At 50.6% G+C, this 10,767-nt stretch overlaps 1 protein-coding gene across 1 annotated transcript in view; it reads left to right on the top strand.

The window, feature by feature from the left end:
* The first annotated feature begins 959 nt into the window (after nt 1-959).
* The window catches only part of SEMA4B (semaphorin 4B), a 36,350-nt gene continuing 26,542 nt past the window's right edge, over nt 960-10,767 (top strand). The window contains exon 1 of the mRNA XM_057720004.1: nt 960-1,135. The gene's annotated coding sequence lies outside the window, so the exon portion shown is untranslated. The remainder of the gene's footprint in view (nt 1,136-10,767) is intronic.

Raw genomic sequence — 10,767 nt, 5'->3', positions numbered from 1 at the left:
CGGGCACGCAGGCCTAGGCTGGCCTGGGAAGAGGCTGACACTTGGCCTCTGGTTTCACCAGTCCCTTGACCAGCCAGCTCTGGCCAGCTCCACCACTTACACGCCCAGAACTGGTTGTTTCAGGAGCCGCCCTGAGAGCTGCTGTTGCTTTCCTGGAAGATAGGAGAGCCAGGAGGCAAGGGCTGGAGAGGGACGAGCCAAGGTCACTTGATAAACGCTAGATACTATTTATAAGCATGCCTCTCGCCGCTCCCGCAGATCCCCTCCTTTCGTCCCACTCCCACAGCGGGGCCCATGGCAGGTTAAGGGGCGCAGTGAGCAGCACTTCCCGAGGGCGGAAACGTGGGTGGCTTCGTGGTGGATGGCTCTGCGGCTCGCTCTCCCTTGCCTCTTACTGCAAACAATGCTACCATTATTGAGAGCTGACCAGGTGCCAGGTGTGTATCTACATAATTGCAATTTCTCACCACAACCCTGTGAGGGCCCTACTGTTCTGAGGCCTACTTTCCAGATGAAGCACTCGAGGCTCAGAGAGGTTAAGGAACTCGCTCTAGGTAACACAGCCAGTTGGGTGGTAGTAGACCTGCGTCAGTAAATTGGCTTTCCTATGCGTGCGCAGGTAAGGGGACGCAAGTTTGGTTTAATAACAGATCTAGGGTAACAACCCCGGCCCTCTGGATTCCAGCTAGTGAGACTGCCCCTGCGGGGCCTAAGTAAGGCCAGGCAGAGGCTCCCAAGGTTGGGGAGGGGGCGGCCCCATAGGCCCCACAGCCTCAGGGGGCCGCCGAGCCGTCGCGGGGACAGGTCCCAACTGGGACTAGCAGCGAGCCTAGTGTCGCCATCAACGCCCGGGGGCAGAGGCGGAGGGCCGCTGGACAGCAGGCGAGCCCGGAGGGCGCCTCTGGACAATTTCCATTAACACGGGCGGGGCGGGGCTTAGCTGCGGCCCTGCATTTCCGGGGACGCGGCGCCAAACCGAGGGTGTTTGCGGGGACATCCCGGGTCGCAGGGGAGTGCGTCGGGCCAGCCTGGAAGCAGGGACGAGTTTGGGGACATCCCGAGAAGAAGGGCCACGCCGCCGCGCGGAAGTGACCCTGTCGTGGTCGGCGGTTGCACGCGGGCCGGTGACACTCAGGTAGGGGCAAGGCACAAGGCGGGCGGGAGCCGCGGTCCCGGGAGAAGACGGACCGAGTGGAGGCCACCCTGAGGCAGCCGCCGCCCCTGCCCTCCCCCTCCCCCCTCCCGCGGGGCCCCTCTCCCAAGAGGGCGCCACCTGCACGCTCTGATGGGCACCCGCGCCTGCCACGGGGGGAGCCTGTTGTCATGGCAGCGCAGGAGGCTGGGCCCACGTTCCCATGGCCACCTGCGGCCTCTGCGCCAAACCTGCAACTGAGAGGTGGTAACCTGGCCCTGGAGGGAGATCATTTGGAATTTGGGAAAGATTTGGGTCCCTCCTCAGAATGGTTGTGGGTATGACCTTTGAGTTAGGCTCTTTGTCATAGCTTCTACTCTCTGAGTGACAAAGTGGATGTAGGGGTTAGGAGGGAAAGGAAGCTGGGGTCCTGGAAATGAGGCTGCTCTAGTGGCCTCTCTGGAGCCATTTCGGTCTGGCAAAAAGACTCAGGGGCCCTGGGTCACCTGGGTAGGCCGTCAACCTCTGCTCACATTTCTTCACCTGTAATGTGAGTGTGTCATTTGGCTTATGAATCACAGGTTTCTTGTAAGGGTCGAATGCCATAAGGACAGGGAAGCACACAATTAAAAAAAAAAAAGGTTTTTTCCCATAGATGGTTTAGCACTGGAAGGGATTTAGAAATCCAGCCGGTCCCACCCCCTTATTTTCATAGGAGAAACTGGATCCAGAGAAGTTAAATTACAAGGTGACAGGGAGTTGGGAAGATCAGGATTTGAACCCAGTCTCTTGACTTCCAGGCTGTGACTGTTTCCTCTGGCGGTTATTATTGCGGAAGCTCAGGGAAATCTGGGGTCTGTCTCCTTGCAACCGGGGCTCAGACTTTTGGTGACGGGTGATCTGAAGATAAGGACATTGGCAGCAGGTGAATTAAAGATGGGACATGGAGGCTGGCGCCTTGGGGAGAGCCAAAAGAGCCTCTCTCCCCTGGTGCATAGGTCCTGTGCCTTGGGGCTGTTGCTTTAATGTAGTTTCTGACGGCAATGCCCTAAATAAATCGCCAGGAGCCAAGCATTCAGTAGCTTTCCAAAATACCATCTCTTCTGAAGCCAACAAATCTTTTGAGACTGTGTGAGCAAGAAATCCTTTGGCTGCCCTAAAGCAGGGAAATGGGACTTCCTACATCAGTGAGGTGCCTTTCCTTTGAAAAGGTTAAGGGGAAGGTGGAAAAAGAGATCCGGGAAGGAACACTTGAATGAATCATTTGGAAATGATTTGACACAGTCAGCTAGAACAGAAAACTCATGTATTCACTTAGTCAACATTTACTGGGGGCCTGCTCTTTCCAAACTCTGCACTGGGGCTGGAGATTAAAAACCTGAGGCAGGCCTAGTCCCTGCACTTAAGGAGCTTGTGGAAGAGATGAGAAGAGAGGGATGTGATGTGTAAATGGGTATGTCACTACAGCATCATGAGTGCCTTAATGGAAATCTGAGCAGAGTATGGAGGGAGCTCAGAGGAGCTACTCTGGAAATGAGTTGAAAACAGCACTGATTCTAGCCTGCAAAGCCTGGATCACTTCTGGAGCTCTGCCAGGTTGGCCCTTTGTTGGAGACAAAGGAATAAGTGAGTGAAAGTGGCTAAAGAAGTGTGGAAAAGAGTGGGTGTTCTCTGGAAAGAAGAATTTAAGGAATCTTGATGCACTGGAAGCTCTGTGAAGGCAGAACCATGTCAGTTTCCTTCAACTTCAGCAATGCTTAGCAGGCAGCAAGGAGAAATATTTGTTGAGAGAGTGAAAGAAGGAAGGGAAGAAGAGGGGAGGGAGAGAGGGAGAAAAGGACAACAGCTTATATTAACAAGTGGAGGGTGGCTATACCTTGAGTCAAAACCCTTGTTGAAATTCTAACTATACGTAGAGCATCTACATGGGGCTCTGGAGTCAGATCCAGTTTCTGGTCCTAGTCCTGACTTACTGCTTTTGTGACCTTGGCAAGTCCCTGAACCTCTCTGTGCACCCATTTCTCATCTATAAGGTGGGAATATCATAATTCCAGTTTCACCCTGTTATGAGAACTAAATAAATGACTGGGAATAAAAAACTTAGCACTGTGGCTTGCTTATAGCAAGTGCTCAATAAATGTTAGCCTTATAAATGTCAACTTTGCTTTAGGTGGAATAGTTTGCCAAATAATTCATGTCAAAATTATATAACTACTCCTAAATAAGGTATCATTTCTTTTTACCTGATAAAGGCTAATTCTGAAAGTTCCCTGTGTCTTCAGACTAATACACCTCAAAGAAATTATTCTTCCTTTTTTTTTTTTTTTGGTGGGTGGAGGGCAACAATCTTTTTGAAATCAGATGAAAGTTTGGCTCCCCCTCATCAGAAGTGGCATATCATTTTTGAGGTTCACAGCTCACTGAAGCCAATCCTGGTGGTTAAGGGGCTCCCTTCTCCATTCCACTGCTCACAGGCCATAAGGAAAGAGGAAAGGCGGCATTCATAGGAGAGCTTGAGAGGAGCAAGGTGGGTCTGCTTCCTTTCAGGGGGCTTTTGGGGTCCCTGTGGACTGGATGGGTCAGGCCCCAGGTCCAGGTCCCTTAAAGGCCCCTCCTTTGCTAGAGCCAAGCTGGGCCCACACAGAGCCTCGTGGCATCCCCCAGCCTGACACCCAGCATATAAATGGTGCTGTCAGGCATCCCAGGAATCTCGGGCCTGGGTAGCTGGTGTGTAAGATCCCCGTCCAAGCATGGACCTTTGGTGCCACCCTCACATTGGTTTTCTGTGAGTGTCGTCTCCTGGTGCCATTGTTTTAGGGTGGCAGGTGGGTACACCGCCACAGCAATGCATTCCTCCCTCCATCCTATCAAAGCAGTCTTTGGAGCCACAGGAAATCAATGGAACCCACCTGTCCTTCCCTTACCTGATGGGCTCACCTGTCTAGGCCCACTCTCCGCAGGCGGTGCTGGAACCAAGAGCAAGGCTCTCTGTCTGGGAGAAAGAGTCGTAGCCACCAGCGGACCTAAGGTGACTGGGAGACTACAGAAGTCAGAGAGCCCTTCCTCTTTGGGAGGGGAGCGCTTTGGTCCTCTGGAAAGGAAGCCTCGTTCCCTGGGGTGGAGGAAGGGCCTTGGCTGGGTCTTTCCCTTCACGTGGCAATGGCCGGGGTCTAGGGCTCTGAGTGGGATTTAAGAAGGAAGAACCTGGGGGCAAATGGAGAGGTAGACTCCTGGTTCTTGAGAGCTTAGGAGTGGAGGGGCCTCCGGTCTGATAAGCCAAACTAGAAACCAGACTCTGCCCTAGACCCTTCCGTTTCACCTGGCCTAGAACGCCTGCTTCCCACCTGTGAGTGGCTGCAGTGGTTTCAGGGGAGACTTGCTGAGCAGTAATTGTGCCCCTTCGGGGTGACAGGTGCCAGGCATCGGCCAGGCCAATTACCCAGGCTCTCCAGGGCCCTTTGGGGCACAGGCCCGCGGCTCAGGCAGACAGCCCCTCCTGAACTTGTGTTGGAGGCGGGGCATGACAGTGGCAACTTTGTGTTCTACCCTCTGGAGGCAGGGACAGGCTGAGCCCTGCTGGTTGCACCACAGCCCTGTGGGGCAGGGGGATCTCCTCCCAGGGAGTGGCCCACTCAAGCCCCAACAGGCCCTAGCGGGGGTGGCGCTGGGCCAGGCAGCCGGCTCTTCAGCACGGCGGCTGCACCCGGGGCCTGGGATGGGCAGGCTGGTTGCGTCTCCCTGTGAGAGTTGCAGCCTCAGCGCTGGGTTTGTAGGAGGCGGCTGAGCGTAGAGCCCAGGAGGGGGTCCTCTGGGTTGGGCATCTGAGACAGTCATGGCCACTTTTAGGTAATGAGGTGAACCGATAATAAAATGATAACCTAATGAGTGTTCACATGCCGGCGCTGCCCGTCACCTTGTGTGCACTGTCTCCTCTGCTCTCCTCGCAGCGCAGGCAGTACTGTCCGCGTTCCCATCTCACAGACGAGGAAGCTGAGGCTCGGAGAGAGCGTGTGGCTTGCTCACTGTCCCCAAAATAACGGATGGTGCTGAGATTCTCCTTCTTATGGAAGAACTGGTGTGCTTCACCCTAGGATTCTAATCACTTACTAGAACAAGAAACAAGGCACCAGCGCAGGGGAGTGCGGTTTGGGGAACAGAGATGAGGCCATTTACGTTTATTGCCCGACTCTGGTTAAAAGCCGCCTGTGAGATTTAAAGGCAGTGTTCGTGCTGGCCCTGTAAATGCCCTCCGCTGCAGAGGGCACTGCCCCAGGGAAGCTCCCGACCCCCAGGATCTGGAAGTCACTGGCTGATTTGAAAGCACACGCAGGGTGTGCCAGTTGGTGTCGCGTCCTCATCCAAAGGTATTGATGCTGCACCCGAGCTGCTGCCCAGCCCCGGGGGAGGAGACGGCGGCAGCGTGCCCAGCTCGGGCAGGGTGGGGAGCTGCAGCGGCGGGTTGGCATGAGAGGAGGGCTCAGGGCTACGAGGGGATGGTGGCGGGGGGCCAAGGCCCGGGGAGCTGGGCCGCAGCCCGTGTGTGTCCGTGAGGCCGTGCTGGGCAGCCTGCCAGCCAGAACCCCGGGAAAACGGGAGGGGACGGGAGGGGCTTGAGTGCTACTCTACGAGGGGGGCGGGTGGGACCTTGGGTTCAAGCTCCACTGGGCTTGGCAGCAGGCCCCTCCTCCATGGCCAGCAAACAAAGGCAAAGCCATGATTCCCAGAGGAGAACTGTGGGGGCTGGACAGCCAGGATCCCCAGGGTGGGAATGAGAGCGGGCAGGCCTGGCCGGGGGCAGCCTGGCAGGAGCCATTTGTGCCCAGAGACGGGGCTGGCCTGCACGTGGGCAGAGGCTGTACCTATAGATGATTAATGAGTATTGATGGCTTGAGAGGCTGACCGTGGTCAGGATTGACCCCTCCACGGTCAGCACTTGCCCTGAGCCCACACTGCTTGTTTTCTTTGTGCTGAGCAGGTTAGCGAGGCAGTGGACACATATGTTCATTTGCTTTGTATTTTTAGCCACGCTTCCTTTTATTTTCTTTTTCTCTTGTAGTCTTTCTTATTTCTCTTCATTTTCTCTCCCTTTCATAGCTAGCCTCAGTTTCTTCTTTCACCTGATCCTGAGGGTGAGTTGTTTTGTTTTTTTTCATTTTACCTTTTGGTCTCCTTGCTTCCTCCCCACCCCCCGCATGATAACAGGTATAAGGTATCCATTTACATACAGGAAAATGCACAGATCTTAAGTGTACAGCCTGAAAAACCAACACCCAGATCAAGGTATAGAATATTCTTGTCATCCCTAAGGTTTCCTTGTCTGCCTATGAAGCATGCGGCCCCCTTTTTTTTTTTGGCCTCTTTGCATGTATGGCTATGCCCATTTTACCTCTCATTCTTGCATTTTTATCCTTCTTATGTGTGTCTTGTGTGTACAGGAGAAAGGGAACCTCAGTGAGAGAGAGAGAAGGAAGGAGGGTGAGGATGGATGGACTAAGGCTGTGTGAGTGTGGACAGAAAAAGAGGGTCAGACTTGATGCCTGCATCTTGCTGGCTGGGGGCACGGAGGAAGTGCTGCTTTTTATACTCTTTCCAAGCTGCCTCCTGAGCTCTTTATAAACATCGGCTTTCTGGCTGAGAAAGACTTGCCTACATTCAAGAGTGGCAAAGGGGAGCAGGAGACGCTGCGTTGGCTTGGGAACCGCTCTTTAGCCCACAAGAAGTCAGCTCAAATGAGGGTTTTCTCTGTCAGTCGTCCTCCTGTTTTTTCCACTCTGGGGAGGACAAATTAGCACACTAACAGAAAACAGTGGAGCCCACCAGGCCCGAGGCCACCATGCTGGGGGCATGGGTCAGAGGGCTCACCTTCAGGCCAACAGTTGGGTCCCTCATCTTGTCTGCCCTGTGGAGATCCTATATGAGTGCCATGCTAGGCAGTGGAGGTTGCAAAGGCAAGACCTTTCACTGTCCTCAAGGGGCTTGCCACCGAGTGGGCATAAGACACACTTTAAGCATTTGAGCAGCCATGAGCAGGATATAATTAACCACAAGCGAGACTGCATCAGCCCCTGCCTCCTCTCCTCGGAGGTGAGCACAGCAGTCAGACAACCCATGTATTGCCAAGACACTAGGACACACCAACTTCACTGCTGCTTGGGGAGCTACCTGACGTGATTCTTTTTTTGTTTTGGGGGGTGGTTTTTTGACTTTGCCATGCAGCATGCGGGATCTTATCTTAGTTCCCTGACCAGGGATTGAACCCGTGCCGCCTGCATTGGGAGTGCAGAGTCTTAACCACTGGACTGCCAGGGAAGTCCCTGATGTGGAGATTCAGGCACTCAACAAATTCTAATTGAGCACTTGCCAGTCATCAGGCCCTGTTCTAGGTAACAGGGTGAGCAGAAGATAGAAAGAAATGCTATAGCTAGTACCTTGATTTCAGTAAGATTTCTTGCAATTCTTTTTGTATTATTCTTATGGATAATATGAAAAAATATGGGCTGAATGGTGCAGTAAGGAGGACACATAGCTAATTGTTCAACTTACAAAGGGTATTAATCAGTTTCAACCCAGTGGCACTGGACTCTGTTTTTGGCCCTGTCTCATTCAATTCCCCCCACCTCCCAAATTTGCAAAACAATGATAAAAAACACCCATAATTTTCTCTCTCTCTTTTCTTTTTTTTCTTCTGGGTCGTGCCACTTGTGGGATCTTAGTTCCATGACCAAGGATTGAACCCAGGCCCTTGGCATTGAAAGTACGGAGTCCTAACCACTGGACCGCCAGGGGATTCTCTTTTTTTCCCCAATAACTTGTTTTTTTATTTTTTATTTATTTATTTTTTTTTAAGGCTCACGGGCTTAGTTGCTCCGCGGCATGTGGAATCTTCCTGGAGCAGAGCTCGAACCTGTGTCCCCTGCATTGGCAGGCAGATTCTCAACCACTGCGCCACCTAGGAAGCCCTGTTTTTTTTAAATTAATTAATTTATTTATTGGTTGCGTTGGGTCTTCGTTGCTGCACACGGGCTTTCTCTGCTGCGAGCAGAGGCTCCTCACTTCAGTGGCTTCTCTTGTTGTGGAGCACGGGCTCTAGACGCAGGGGCTTCAGCAGTTGCGGCCCACGGGCTCAACAGCTGTGGCTCACAGGCTCTAGAGCGCGGGCTCAAAAGTTGTGGCACACGGGCTTAGTTGCTCCTTGGCATGTGGGATCTTTCTGGAGCAGGGATCGAAACCGTGTCTCCTACATTGGCAGGTGGATTCTTAACCATTGCGCCACCTAGGAGGTCCCTCCAATAACTTTCTGGATTAACCAGTTGTTAAAACTTTGCCACAGTAGCACTCACACTCTTTCTTTCTTTCTTTTAATTAATTAACTAATTAGTTAATTTATTGGCTGCATTCAGTCTTTGTTGTTGAACGCGGGCTTTCTCTAGCTGCAGTGAGTGGGGGCTACTCTTCTTCGTGGTGTGTGTGGACTTCTCATTGCAGTGGCTTCTCTTGTTGCGAAGCATGGGCTCTTGGCACATGGGCTTCAGTAGTTGTGGCACACAGGCTCAATAGTGGTGGTTTGCGGGCTCTGGAGTGCAGGCTCAGTAGCTCACCCTTTTCCTTTCTAATACACACACACACACACACACAACACACTAGTTTTGGCTGAATCATTTGAAAGTTATAGACGTCATGACATTTCATGTCTACAGACGTCAGCAGCCATCTCCAAAGAACAATGACATTCTCCTAAGAACACAATACTATTATTATACCTAACAATAATGCCATACATAATATCATCTAATACACAGTGCATGTTAAAATTTTCCCAGTTGCTCTATGGCTTTATTTTTTTTTTTCCTTCAGGATTCAATCAAGGTTCACATATTGCATTTGATTATCATGCCTGTTTAGTTTCATAACCTAAAACAGTTCCCCTGTCTTTTCATCAGTTTGACCTTTTTGAAGAGTCCAGGCTATTTGTCTTGTAGAATGCTGGATGTATCTGATTGTGTCCTCATTATTAGATCTGGGTTAGACACTTTTGCTACAATGGTTGCTGAGTTGTGTATTTCTTACTGCATTGTATCAGGAGGTAAATGATATCAGGTAGTCCCACCAGTGATGTTTCTTTTGACCACTTGATTAAGATGGTGGCCACCAGAAGAAGAAAAAAAGATGGTGGCCACCAGAGCTCTACCTTAGAGAGACATTTTCCCATTGGTAATTAGTAAGTCATCTGTGGAACAGACTTTGAGACCTTGTTAATATAGTTTCCTAACAATCTTCCACCCGAAGCTTTAGCATCCATTGATTATCCTTGCTTGAATCTCAATTTTCTAAGTTTACCATTTCTTCTACATTTATCAGGCAGCACTTTTCCATAAAGAAAAGCATCCTTTAAAAAAAAAAAAGAAAGAAAGAAAAGCATCCTTTCTAGCCCTTCTCTTTCTCTCTCTGCGTTTTACTGTGGACTAATGGATTGTTTTATTTTGATGCATTAGAATCCATTACTTCATTATGCTTTCTAATGCTCAAATTGTCCCAAGTTTGGTCACCAAGCTGGCCCTATAGCCTTTTGACATGACCCCATTAGTCTTTAGTCATTTCCTTGTTTTCCGGCCCAACACAATGTCCCAGGCTCACCTTGTACTTTCCCTTTCATTTCTCCAAGGCATCCTGGTACCTTTTACTGGAGAGTGGTATTTAGAAACCAAGAAGTGGGTGCTAGGTCTGCTCACCTAATGTTTTTATCAATAATTTGAATAAAGGTCAAGAATGCTTATCAGATTTACAGATGACTCAAAACTCAGAGCGGAAGCCAAATGTGTAATAGAATCAATATTCAAAATGACCTCAATAGGATGAACCAGAACCAACAGATTTAAAGGAGATCAATACAAAGTCTTGTGCTTAGGTTGAAAAAGTTAATTGCATAATTTCGCTTTGGGGGAATTCTAGACCAAAGTTGATATCAAAAAGTAGCTCTGGTTGTTAGTTGACACGCACCAGCCGTATTCCATGACTCTTAGGCAGCATTCATTCACTCACTCATTCATTCACTCATTCATTCATTCACACAGCCAATACTTACTGAGGGCCTGCCATGTGCCAGGCACTGTTCTAGAGGCTAGGGATAGCTTAGTTAACAAGCAAAAATTCCTGCCCTCCTCAGTCAGCCTTCTTGGGGGTGAGAAGGCAGGTGGGGAGTTCAGACAATAAAGAAAAAGCACAACAAATAAGCAAATCAGATAGTGTTTTAGAAGATGGTGGGCACTTTGAAAAACATCTCTGGGTAAGGGGACTATTGGGGGAATTTCAGGTTCTTCAAGAAGGTGATCTTTGAGGAAAGATTTGAAGGAAACAGGGGACTCAGTCACTTTCTGGGAAGAGTACTCCAGGCAGAGAGTAGCCAGGGCAAAGGTCCTAACACAAGAGTGTTCCCAAGTGTGCCTGGAGTAGAGTGAGTAGGGGAAGAGCAGTGGATGATGCAATGGTAGTGGGCGTGAGGTATTCTAGGGCCTTGCAGACCATTGTGAGGAACAACTGGACAGTTTTGAGCAGAGGAGTGCCATAACCTGACTTTGGTTTTGAAAAACTCACTCTGGCTCCTGAGTTGAGAATAGATTGTAGGTCCGCAAGGGTGG

This window comes from Hippopotamus amphibius, chromosome 2 (assembly GCF_030028045.1).
Source record: "Hippopotamus amphibius kiboko isolate mHipAmp2 chromosome 2, mHipAmp2.hap2, whole genome shotgun sequence".
Classification (NCBI taxonomy): domain Eukaryota; kingdom Metazoa; phylum Chordata; class Mammalia; order Artiodactyla; family Hippopotamidae; genus Hippopotamus; species Hippopotamus amphibius.
Note: the sequence above shows the minus strand (reverse complement) of the source record. Positions and strands in the feature narration are given on the sequence as shown.